Below are 12,784 nucleotides of genomic sequence, written 5' to 3'. Positions count from 1 at the left end.
AGTAGAGGTCTCTCCGCAACACATCATTCCTCCTGACTGTCTGATCTCCACTTCTCCAGCCTCCATCAGGCAAACTCCTCCAGGGAAGACCTTCGTTTCTCCAAGCCAGCATCTCGGGATTCTCAAATGGGGACACTCCTCCCACCTCGCAGGCCATGTGGGCATCAAAAAATCCTTGCAACTCATCTCTCGTTTTTATTGGTGGCCGACTCTGGAGACTGATGTTGTTGATTTCGTGCGGGCCTGTACTGTCTGTGCCCGGGATAAGACTCCTCGCCAGAAGCCTGCTGGTCTCCTTCATCCTCTGCCTGTTCCTGAACAGCCTTGGTCACAGATTGGTATGGACTTTATTACGGACTTGCCCTCATCCCGTGGCAACACAGTTGTTTGGGTGGTCGTTGATCGATTTTCCAAGATGGCACATTTTATTCCTCTTCCCGGTCTTCCTTCAGCGCCTCAGTTGGCAAAACAATTTTTTGTACACATTTTTCGCCTTCACGGTTTGCCCACGCATATCGTCTCGGATAGAGGCGTCCAATTCGTGTCTAAATTCTGGAGGGCCCTCTGTAAACAGCTCAAGATCAAATTAAACTTCTCTTCTTCTTATCATCCCCAATCCAATGGGCAAGTAGAAAGAATTAATCAGGTCCTGGGTGACTATTTACGGCATTTTGTTTCCTCCCGCCAGGATGACTGGGCTGATCTTCTACCATGGGCCGAATTCTCATACAACTTCCGAGTCTCCGAATCTTCTGCTAAATCTCCATTTTTCGTGGTGTACGGCCGTCACCCTCTTCCCCCCCTCCCTACTCCCTTGCCCTCTGGTTTGCCCGCTGTGGATGAAGTGACTCGTGATCTTTCCACCATATGGAAAGAGACCCCAAATTCTCTTTTACAGGCTTCATCCCGGTTGAAAAGATTTGCCGATAAGAAAAGAAGAACTCCCCCCATTTTTGCCCCCGGAGACAAGGTATGGCTCTCCGCTAAATATGTCCGCTTTCGTGTCCCCAGTTACAAACTGGGACCACGCTATCTTGGCCCTTTCAAAGTCTTGTGCCAGATTAACCCTGTCTCTTACAAACTTCCTCCTTCTCTTCGTATTCCCAATGCCTTCCATGTCTCTCTCCTTAAACCTCTCATCATTAACAGCTTCTCTCCCAAACTTGTTTCTCCCACTCCTGTTTCCGGTTCTTCTGACGTCTTCTCCGTGAAGGAGATTCTGGCCTCCAAGACTGTCAGAGGGAAAAAAAATTTTTGGGTGGATTGGGAAGGCTGTGGCCCAGAGGAGAGATCCTGGGAACCTGAGGACAACATCCTAGACAAAAGTCTTATCCTCAGGTTCTCAGGCTCCAAGAAGAGGGGGAGACCCAAGGGGGGGGTACTGTTACGCCGAGCGCTTCGGGTCCCCGCTCCTCCCCGGAGCGCTCGCAGCATCCTCTCATTCGCAGCGCCCCGGTCAGACCTGCTGACCGGTGCGCTGCAATATCACTCTCATTCGCTCGCGATGCGCATCCCGGCTCCCGTACCTGACCCGTTCCCCGTCTGTCTTGTCCCGGCGCGCGCGGCCCCGCTCCTTAGGGCGCGCGCGCGCCGGGTCTCTGCAATTTAAAGGGCCGCTGCGCCACTGATTGGCGCAGCAGGCTTAATCAGTATGTTCACCTGTGCACTCCCTACTTATACCTCACTTCCCCTGCACTCCCTCGCCGGATCTTGTTGCCATTGTGCCAGTGAAAGCGTTTCCTTGTGTGTTCCTAGCCTGTGTTCCAGACCTCCTGCCGTTGCCCCTGACTACGATCCTTGCTGCCTGCCCTGACCTTCTGCTACGTCCGACCTTGCTCTTGTCTACTCCCTTGTACCGTGCCTATCTTCAGCAGTCAGAGAGGTTGAGCCGTTGCTGGTGGATACGACCTGGTTGCTACCGCCGCTGCAAGACCATCCCGCTTTGCGGCGGGCTCTGGTGAATACCAGTAGCAACTTAGAACCGGTCCACCAACACGGTCCACGCCAATCCCTCTCTGGCACAGAGGATCCACCTCCAGCCAGCCGAATCGTGACACATAGTAATCAAACAAGTAAAGATAAAATAAAGGACTTGTGTGCAACTAGCACTGTTACTTTAGGTTTAATCACTCTGTAGATCTCATTCTCGTGGGTACGCCCGAGTAGTCGGACTTCATCTTCTCCTTATAGGAATGTGTGACTTTCGTCATCTATACTGTTTTTTGTTTAATTGCAGCTATTTGTTGAACAGCATTTCACTGTGTCATGCAGGTTTGTAGAGAGTTAACCATGGTTCCCAAGATGAGGTATATTCTTCCCTTTGGCCTCTCTGACCCGCTAAAACCAGTTCATGGGTGTAGTGGATTAATAAAATATTTATTAGTTCTCTAACGTGAGGAGAATCTTTGGATTTCCATTTGGATGCTAATATGGTTCTATACGTTAGGCATATGTGGGTTACCGGAGTTTGAATAATTTTTTGGAGGTTCTTCTATCACCAGCAATAGAAGTAATAATTTGTCTTTAATGTGAAAGCCTTGGGGGGGCTAATCTTGATATCATATTTTTAACTTCTGTAATAAATTGGAAAATAATAGGGCATGTGAGGAAGATGTGTTTTAAGGATCCCTGGCCACCGCAATCTCTCCAACACATAGGGGATAGATGGGGAAATATTAATGATAATTTTTTTTTGCGTGAAATACCACCTATTAACCATTTTTCAATGGTGTTCCCACAAATTGGCACACACTGTTGCCTTTTTAGCTGTTGTAAAAGAGCTCAACCATTTAGTTTCAGAAAAGGTTTTCCCTAGATCCGTTTCCCAACTTCTCATGCCTGAATTCTTCCGCAACCATTTGTCTTCGTTATAATAAGTATAAAAGTTTTTTTGTCCTTTTTCTTTTACGGGTTCCTGGAGCCAAGCATGTAGAACTTTGGGCATGGAGCAATGTGAGACTGGATGTTTTGATAGATGTTTATATAATATTTCATATGTTTTTTTATCTGAATCTTTGACGTTGTATAGTGATTGCAATTCTGGAAATGGTAGCAGGTTGTTGTTTCTGAACAAATCAGAAATATAGATTTTTCCTAAATCTTTCCAATGAGTTATGGCCAATTTTGGGAGGAAAGGTAGAAGAGTTTGTAGGTGTATTGGGGAGCTAATGGTTCCTTCAGTTTCATCTATTGATGTGGTTTTCAAGTTCCAAATGTTCCCAGCTATTCGGATAATCGGGGGAGATCTGGGTTTATTTAGCAAGTGAATTCGTGAAATGTTAAGTAGTATGTCTTTCCAGTCGTTTATGCCCGCCATTTCCGATTCTAGTTTTACCCAAGGTTTTTGTAGTTCCATGGGAACTAACCATTCCAAAGATTGTCTTATAATTATGGATTTATAATAAGCGTGGTAGTTGGGTATTCCAATCCACCATGGCTGAATGATTTTTGTAATGATATTAGGGAGACTCTGGGTTCAGAATGACCCGATATAAAGGAAGTAATTTGTTTATTAAAATTGCTTCTTTTGCAGGAATGTATACTGGAAGGGAACGGAGGATGTACAAGACCTTTGGCATAATAAACATCTTATATATTATCGTGCGACCCATCCAGCTCCACTCTCCCTTTGCGTATTTGTCTAAAGAAGATTGGAGATCAGATTTCAGGCTAGAAAAGTTTGATCTGACCATGTTGGAGATGTTTTTGTTTAGAATTATTCCCAAGTATTTCATTTTCGGTGGATCCCATTTATATAAATATTGGCTTTTTATTGTGTCTTTGGTTTGTGGATAGATATGAATGCTTAGAATATTTGATTTTGGTTCATTAATTTTATAGTATGTAAGGTCGCCAAATTTGTGAAGTATCTTTTGTGTTATTGGAAGGGATACGAGTGGGTCGGAAAGAGAGAAAATTATGTCATCTGCAAATAGTCCTATTTTTGGGGATGCCTTTAATTGAATGGTTGTCTCTTATTGTTTTTGCCAATGGTTCAAGGGATAACAGGAATCACAGTGGGGAGAGGGGGAAGCCCTGTCTAGTACCATTTATGATGTTAAAGGGAATTGACATTATACCATTAACAAGGACTGTGGCACTTGGATTACTGTATAAAGCAAAAACTGATTTTATGGTTTCTTCAGGGAAGCCAAATGAGCACATTACTTTAGCAACATAGGACCATTGAATTCTATTGAAAGCTTTCTCTGCGTCTAACGACACAAAAATAGAAGGTATCTTGTTCCTGTTTGACCAATGGATTAAGTTTAAAACTTTTCTTACTCCATCATTTGCTTGTCTGTTAGACATGAAACCCACTTGGTCACTGTGAATAATATGTGAAAGAACTAAGGATAGTCTGTTTGCTAATATTCTAGCATATAGCTTTACATCGTTATTCAACAAGGATATAGGCCTAAAGTTGGTTGGCCAATCTGGGTTTTTCCCTGGTTTTGGGAGTGTAACTATGATGGCCTCCAGGGATTCCTTAGGAAAGGATCCCTTTATCTTAGATTAGTTAAAGAACTGTTCAAAGTGGGGGAGGATTACAGGTTCAAATGTTTTATAGTAATCTGAGGTGAAGCCGTCAGGGCCAGGAGATTTGTTTAGTTTCATGGAGGCAATAGCTTCAGAGATCTCTTTTGAGCATATGGCTTTGTTTAAATCTTCAATGCAATGAGGAGGCAATTTAGGTAGGTTACACTCTTTCAAGAAGGAGTCTATGTTTTCAGAATTGGGTTGAGGTGTTAGGTCATCTTTTGACAAGTTGTATAGTGATTCGTAAAATTTACTAAAGGCATCTGCTATATTCTGTGGGTGTTGTATTTTTTCTTTCGTTTGGGGGTGAATTAAGTGGGGAATTCTAGTTTTCATGTTCAAACCCTTGACCCTCATAGCCATTAAAGATGAGGCCTTATTATAATTACAATAATAGTTATATCTTAGTCTTTTGGTTTGTTTATCAAACTTAGAAGACAATAGTTCTGTTAGACGTAATCTTGCTGATCTGGCCCGACTGAAGTGTGTAAAAAAAATGGAATGATAGCAGCCGCAGACCCCCTTTGTTGTCTGCCCCTTGCAGCGACCAGCGATTGCTGCTTTAAGACCTGCGGCTGCCAGTTGCCGCTTTAAGGTCTGTGGGCAGCGGTTGTTGCTTTAACCCCTTAAGGACTCAGCGTTTTTCCGTTTTTGCATTTTCATTTTTTCCTTATCACCTTCTAAAAATCATAACGCTTTCAATTTTGCACATAAAATTCCATATGATGGCTTATTTTTTGCTCCACCAATTCTAATTTGCAGTGAAATTAGTCATTTTACCCAAAAATCCAAGGAGAAAACGGGGAAAAAATTCATTGTGCGACAAAATTGAAGAAAAGAATTTAATTTTGTAAATTTTGGGGCTTCCGTTTCTACGCAGTGCATTTTTTGGTAAAATTGACACCTTATCATTATTCTGTAGGTCCATACGGTTAAAATGATACCCTACTTATATAGGTTTGATTTTATCGTACTTCGGAAAAAAATCCTAACTACATGCAGGAAAATGTATATGTTTAAAATTGTCATTTTCTGACCACTATAACTATTCTATTTTTTCATGGACAGGCCGGTATGAGGGCTAATTTTTTGCGCCATGTTCTGAAGTTTTCATCGGTACCATTTTTGCATTGATCTGACTTTTTGATCGCTTTTTATTCATTTGTTTATGATATAAAAGGTGACCAAAATACGCTATTTTCGACTTTGGAATTTTTTTTGCGTACGCCATTGAACGTATGGTTTAATTAATGATATATTTTTATAGGACATTTACACACGCAGCGATACCATATATGTTTATTTTTTATGGGAAAAGGGGGGTGATTCCAACTTTTATTAGGGAAGGGGTTAAATGACTTTTATTCACTTTTTTTTCCACTTTTTTTTTTGCAGTGTTATAGCTCCCATAGGGGGCTATAACCCTGCACACACTGATCTTTTAACCTGATCCCTGCAAAGCCATAGCTTTGCAAGGATCAGTGTAATAGGGGCTTGATTGCTCAAGCCTGTAGCTCAATCAAACGCCAATCGGATGCGACGGAGCAAGGTAAAATACATATTATGGCTTATTTTTTGCGGCACCAATTCTACTTTGCAGTACCCAAAAATCCACGGCGAAACGGAAAAAAAATCATTGTGCGACAAAATCGAAGAAAAAAACGCCATTTCGTAACTTTTGGAGGCTTCCATTTCTACGCAGTGCTTATTTCGGTAAAAATGACACCTTATCATTATTCTGTAGGTCCATACGGTTAAAATGGTACCCTACTTATATAGGTTTCATTTTGTCATACTTCTGGAAAAAATCATAACTACATGCAGGAAAATTTATACGTTTAAAAATGTCCTCTTATTACCAGGCACGGAGCAGTCATTCGCCGATCGGACACCGAGGAGGCAGGTAAGGGCCCTCCCGGTGTCCTGTAAGCTGTTCGGGACGCCGCGATTTCACCGCTGGGGTCCCGAACAGCCCAACTGAGCAGCCGGGATACTTTCACTTTTGCTTCAGACGCGGCAGTCAGCTTTGATCGCCGGGTCTGAAGGGTTAATACAGGGCATCACCGCGATCGGTGATGTCCTGTATTAGCCGCGGGTCCCGGCCGTTGATGGCCTCTGGGACCGACCCGATATGACGCGGGGTCACCCGTAACCCCGCGGCATATTGCGGGAACCGGCGGAGGACGTAAATATACGTCCTTCGTCGCTAAGGGGTTAAGAGGTTAAAAGCTGCGGCCAGCGGTTGCTGCTTTAAGAGCTCCTAAAGGAGATTTGCAGCGGAATAAATATAAATATAAATATATATATATATATATATATGTATATCCCCATAATCTCCTGCATGGGGCCCTGGCTCTGCGGTGTCTCTTCCCATGCAGGAGGCATGTTGGCTGCAACGTGACGCCGTGCCCGACAGGCCCCCTCCATGTATCTCTCTCAGTGAGGTCAACGACACAAGTACTAGCCGACATTGCCTGGTCCCAGCGGTCAGACCCCCTGCGATCAAACATTTATCCCCAATCCTGACACTGATGGTCTGGCCCACCAGGCAAATGCCCAGTGTCCCCGATAGCCAGTCCGCCCTCGTTGCCTTGGCAATGGTACCACCCAGCATCAACTGCCTCTCTCTCTACAACGAACTATGCAGATCGCGCAGGACATTAGGAAAAAAATTAACCCGTCATCCACATTTTGCTAACACGATTTTTCATACACAGAAATAAAATAAATGAGTCGAAAACGTCAAAGAAAGGTTAAAAAAAAGGGGAAACTTTATTTATTATTTATTATAATGTTTGTGTAGGGGTTTTTTGTAACCTCCCATCACTCACAAAGAGCGTACAGTAACTAATACTCAGGACAGGAAAAACCTCCAGAGGGGAGGAAACCTGTAGGGAATCCATGGCTACTGTATTGCCCTTCCTCTGGGCATACTAAAGGAGGTTACCTCTATAATTTGGGCAAATGTGTCTGTGTATGTGCGTGATTCCAGGGGTTATGTCTTCATCCAACTTCTTGCTGTAAATCCGGAAATGCGACTAAACATCCTGGAAATACTGCATCTAAGATAGAAAAACAAAAGCAAAGAAAGATGATTTACATGTTAATTATAGAAACTTACATGGAACGACACTAACCAGACCGGTGTATGAATCTGCATTCCCGGGTTCCTACAGTGTCCAGCATCGGCCCCTCACTGATGGAGAATGAGCAGGAGCTGTGTTATTTCTGCTCAGTGCTGCTCTCTGGTGGACAGTGGTTATGACATCACATGTGTGACACGCTGCTCCTCCTCGGAGTTCTATTTGGGCAGTGCTGCTCTCTGATTGGCTGAAATCCAGAAAGCTTTTTAACATATTGTGAATGACTGTTTCTGCAATTTTTTATTAAAATGGTGCTACTCTCTATGGGGTGCAATATATTTGTTTCTCCTAATCAGACACTCAGTATATGTAATGTCATTTTGGGTCCTCAGCAGCCTGGGCCCATAGGTTTCTTCACAGATCAGTGTGGCTCTAGCAGGCTCAATGACGGGACGTCTGACGAGTGACACCCCTGACATTGCCCCGTGGAGAGGAAGGATGTCACTTGTCATACGTCCTGACAGCCAGCGCTGCTTATTGATTTAATGTTGCTGTGGCTCCTGCTGATAGTTAAAGGAGTTGTCTGGTGCAAAATAACTTATCCCCTATCCAAAGGATAGGGGATAAGTTATATATCACTTCGGGTCAGAGCACTGGGACCTCCTGCAATCTCCTGAACTGGGCCCCAGCAGTCTGCCGGAAGGGGGCATGCCGACCACCACACGGATTTCCGGCCGACGCGCCCCTCCGTGTACCCCATAGAGATAAATGGAGGGGGTGTGCCTGCCGCAGCTTCTTGCGGGGGTCGGACGTCAGCTTCCGGCAAACTGCCGGGGCCCCGTGCCGGAGATCGCGGGGGATCCCAGCGCTCGGACACCCTGCGATCTATAACTTATCCCCTAGGATAGGGGATAAGTTATTTTTCACTAGACTACTTTTTTAAGGATCAGCAGCACGGGCCAAGATTGACATGCGGTATCATTGATCCCAATGGCTCTCCAGATGTTGCAAAACTACAACTCCCAGCATACCTGGACAGCCGAAGGCTGTCAGGGCATGCTGGGAGTTGTAGTTTTGCTGGACAGAAATAACGCCAAAAATAAAGCAATGTGGATTTCGAAAAACGCCACACAGAACTTGTGTTGAATTCTAGCCTAAACCTAGGAACAGACGCAATTTTTGATTCAAGCTTTTTTGGAGCTTTTTGGAGCTGCCCCTCCTTTTTTTACTCATAAGATTCTGTCTCTGTGGCATTTTTTTTTCCAACAAACAATGGGGGAGATTTATCAAAACCTGTGCAGAGGAAAAGTGTAGCAGTCGCCCATAGCAACCAATCAGATTGCTTCTTTCATTTTTAACAAGGCCTCTGAAAACTGAAAGAAGCAATCTGATTGGTTGCTATGGGCAACTGGCCAACTTTTCTTCAGCGCATGTTTTCATAAATCTCCCCATTGTGTACTTTTATAGGCCTTTTGCTTCTTTGGCATTTTCTTTTTTCCCCTATGTTTATCAAAAAGCTCAGAACCCCTGATAAAGGAGGATCAGCCCCGCCCTTTCGTACACTAGTGCGCCATACAGACGAAAAAAATAAACCAAAGTCGCATGTATTCATAAATGACCCCCTAGAGACGGAATTTTGTTTCTTTGGGGTTTGTTTTTTTTCCCTGCGTTTTTCTCAATACAAGTCATGTGATCCTTTTATCATGTGATTCAAGGATTTTTTTGTGAAAAATTGGGAAGAAAAATGCCAAGATTTCATGAAAAAACACCAGAGGAGATTTATCAAAACCTGTGCAGAGGAGGAGTGGAGCAGTTGCCCATAGCAACCAATCAGATCGCTTCTTTCATTTAAAAAAAAAAAGGCTATTGGAAAAGAAAGAAGCAATCTGATTGGTTGCTGTGGTCAACGGCACCACTTTAACCTCCTCCTCATATAATCTCCTTACTACTGGGGTGACACACTGTAACAAACCTCCTCCTCATGTAATCTCCTTACTACTGGGGTGACACACTGTAACAAACCCCCTCCTCATGTAATCACCTTACTACTGGGGTGATACACTGTAACAAACCCCTTCCTCATGTAATCTCTTTACTACTGGGATGACACACTGTAACAAACCTCCTCCTCATGTAATCTCCTTACTACTGGGGTGACACACTGTAACAAACCTCCTCCTCATGTAATCACCTTACTACTGGGGTGACACGCTGTAACAAATCCCCTCCTCATGTAATCTCTTTACTACTGGGATGACACACTGTAATAAACCTCCTCCTCATGTAATCTCCTTACTACTGGGGTGACACACTGTAACAAACCTCCTCCTCATGTAATCTCCTTACTACTACTCTCACTTTACACAACAAACTTTTAAAATAAAGGATACACTGAATTGTGACACTACATATGCCGTTTATTTAATCTCATGTGGTTGCGACCGTCAATATGTCGGTCGGACAATACAAACGATACGCTCTAGGATGAACAAACACAGATGGAACATAAAACATGGTTTTATGTTACATAGTTTATCACGACATTTTTCCTTTCATCATCACAAAAATACTGAATCATTAAAATTAATTATTCTAGAAACCATCCCTATACATTCACCCAATAGATTACAAAGACTAAATAATCGTGAATCCTTCTGGATTCATAAATTACATACGTTGCACCCCCAAGGCTTTAACGAATGTATCGACACAGTAAAATAATTATCTCCCATAATAACAATATTATTAAGTATATTAATCCATGTACCGTTCCCTCCCTGCTGTTCATCCTAGAGCGTTGGTCCTTCCTCTCTTTTTCCGTTACAATGTAAGCCTTTTCGCAATTCTTATATTCTCATATACCCCCTTTTTTTGTGATTTATCATTATTTACCTTGTAATTTGTATATACATTTTACAGTTCTTGCTCCGTATTGATAAAATATAAACATTTTTTATGTTGTCACCTAGAGGAGTGTTCATATGCTGCGTTTTTTTTTTTTGCGTTATTACACTCTTTTGAATCCTCCACCCTTTATGCTTGTGCATTCTCATACATACTTACGACTGCCCCACCCTCCCTTCCTTTCCCTCCCCCCCCCCCCCCCCCCTTTTTTGTCATATATATATTCTTGTTATATTTATGGGTTTCTATCCAGATAATATAGCTTCTGTATTTAATTTTTTCTCCCTTGTGAATATACTCACCGGGGAAACATTTTCTGTGAAGGGTGTGACCCTTTTGAGTCATACGATATGTCTATTCACACTAGTTATATAAAAAAAAAAAAATTCTATATCATTCATTTATTTATAATTATATTTATCTGTATTCATGTTATTTATATGCCCTTTGTATATATATATATATATATATATATATATATATATATATATAATTTTAGATATTTTTTTGTATTGTATGTATATTTACGCATATACTATTATGTGGCAACATTCAAAAGCTTGTAAATGGTTAATTGTTGGGGGTATATATACCTGCCACTAGCCTCATTTTGACATGCCTGAAGAAGCTGCGCATGCGCAGCGAAACGCGTTGCATTTAATAAACCCTTGATTTTATCCTGCCTGCTGACGGTTCGTTTCTGCGCCGGTCAAAACTCCTGCTTTTATGGTCACTTTATCCTCGTTTTTACTCTACTAAGGAGGGCTGCAGTGGGCCGACTTGTACACTTCACGCTAAACCTTGTTGTGTGTGGGCGCACAACCAAACTTGGTAAGCGGCTTGGGATTACCTCCCTTCCCCCCACTCACAGGATCTGCTGATCCCGCACATGAGGCGCCTTCTTCCCTTTCTCTAGATTACTACTGTGGTGACACACTGTAACAGACCTCCTTCTCATGTAATCTCCTTACTACTGGGGTGACACACTGTAACAAATCTCCTCCTCATGTAATCACCTTACCACTGTCACAAACCTCCTCCTCATGTAATCACCTTACTACAGGGTTGACACACTGTAACAAACCTCCTCTTAATGTAATCTCCTTACCACTGGGATGACACTGTAACAAACCTCCTCCTCATGAAATCACCTTACTACTGGGGTGACACACTTTAACAAACTTCCTCCTCAAGTAATCTCCTTACTATTGGGGTGACACACTGTAACAAACCCCCTCCTCATGTAATCTCCTTACTACTGGGATGACACTGTAACAAACCTCCTCCTCATGTAATCACCTTACTACTGGGGTGACACACTGTGACAAACACCCTCTTCATGTAATCTCCTTACTACTGGGATGACACTGCAACAAACCTCCTCCTCATGTAATCACCTTACTACTGGGGTGACACACTGTAACAAATCTCCTCTTAATGTAATCTCCTTACTACTGGGGTGACACACTGTAACACACCTCCTCCTCATGTATTATCCTTACTACTGGGGTGACACACTGTAACAAACCTCCTCCTCATGTAATCACCTTACTACTGGGGTGACACACTGTAACAAACCCCCTCTTCATGTAATCTCCTTACTGCTGGGATGACACTGCAACAAACCTCCTCCTCATGTAATCACCTTACTACTGGGGTGACACACTGTAACAAATCTCCTCTTAATGTAATCTCCTTACTACTGGGGTGACACACTGTAACACACCTCCTCCTCATGTATTATCCTTACTACTGGGGTGACACACTGTAACAAACCTCCTCCTCATGTAATCTCCTTACTACTGAGGTGACACGCTGTAACAAACCCCCTCCTCATGTAATCACCTTACTACTGGGGTGACACACTGTAACAAACCCCCTCTTCATGTAATCTCCTTACTACTGGGATAACACTGCAACAAACCTCCTCCTCATGTAATCTCCTTACTACTGGGGTGACACACTGTAACAAACCGCCTCCTCATGTAATCACCTTACTACTGGGGTGACACACTGTAGCAAACCTCCTCTTAATGTAATCTCCTTACTACTGGAGTGACACACTATAACAAACCTCCTCCTCATGTAATCTCCTTACTACTGGGGTGACACACTGTAACAAACCCCCTTCTCATGTAATCTCCTTACTACTGGGATGACACTGTAACAATCCTCCTCCTGATGTAATCACCTTACTACTGGGGTGACACACTTTAACAAACCTCCTCCTCATGTAATCTCCTTACTACTGGGGTGAC

The sequence above is a fragment of the Hyla sarda genome, chromosome 1 (genome assembly GCF_029499605.1).
Source record: "Hyla sarda isolate aHylSar1 chromosome 1, aHylSar1.hap1, whole genome shotgun sequence".
In the NCBI taxonomy this organism is placed as follows: Eukaryota; Metazoa; Chordata; class Amphibia; order Anura; family Hylidae; genus Hyla; species Hyla sarda.
This window is presented reverse-complemented; position numbering follows the sequence as displayed.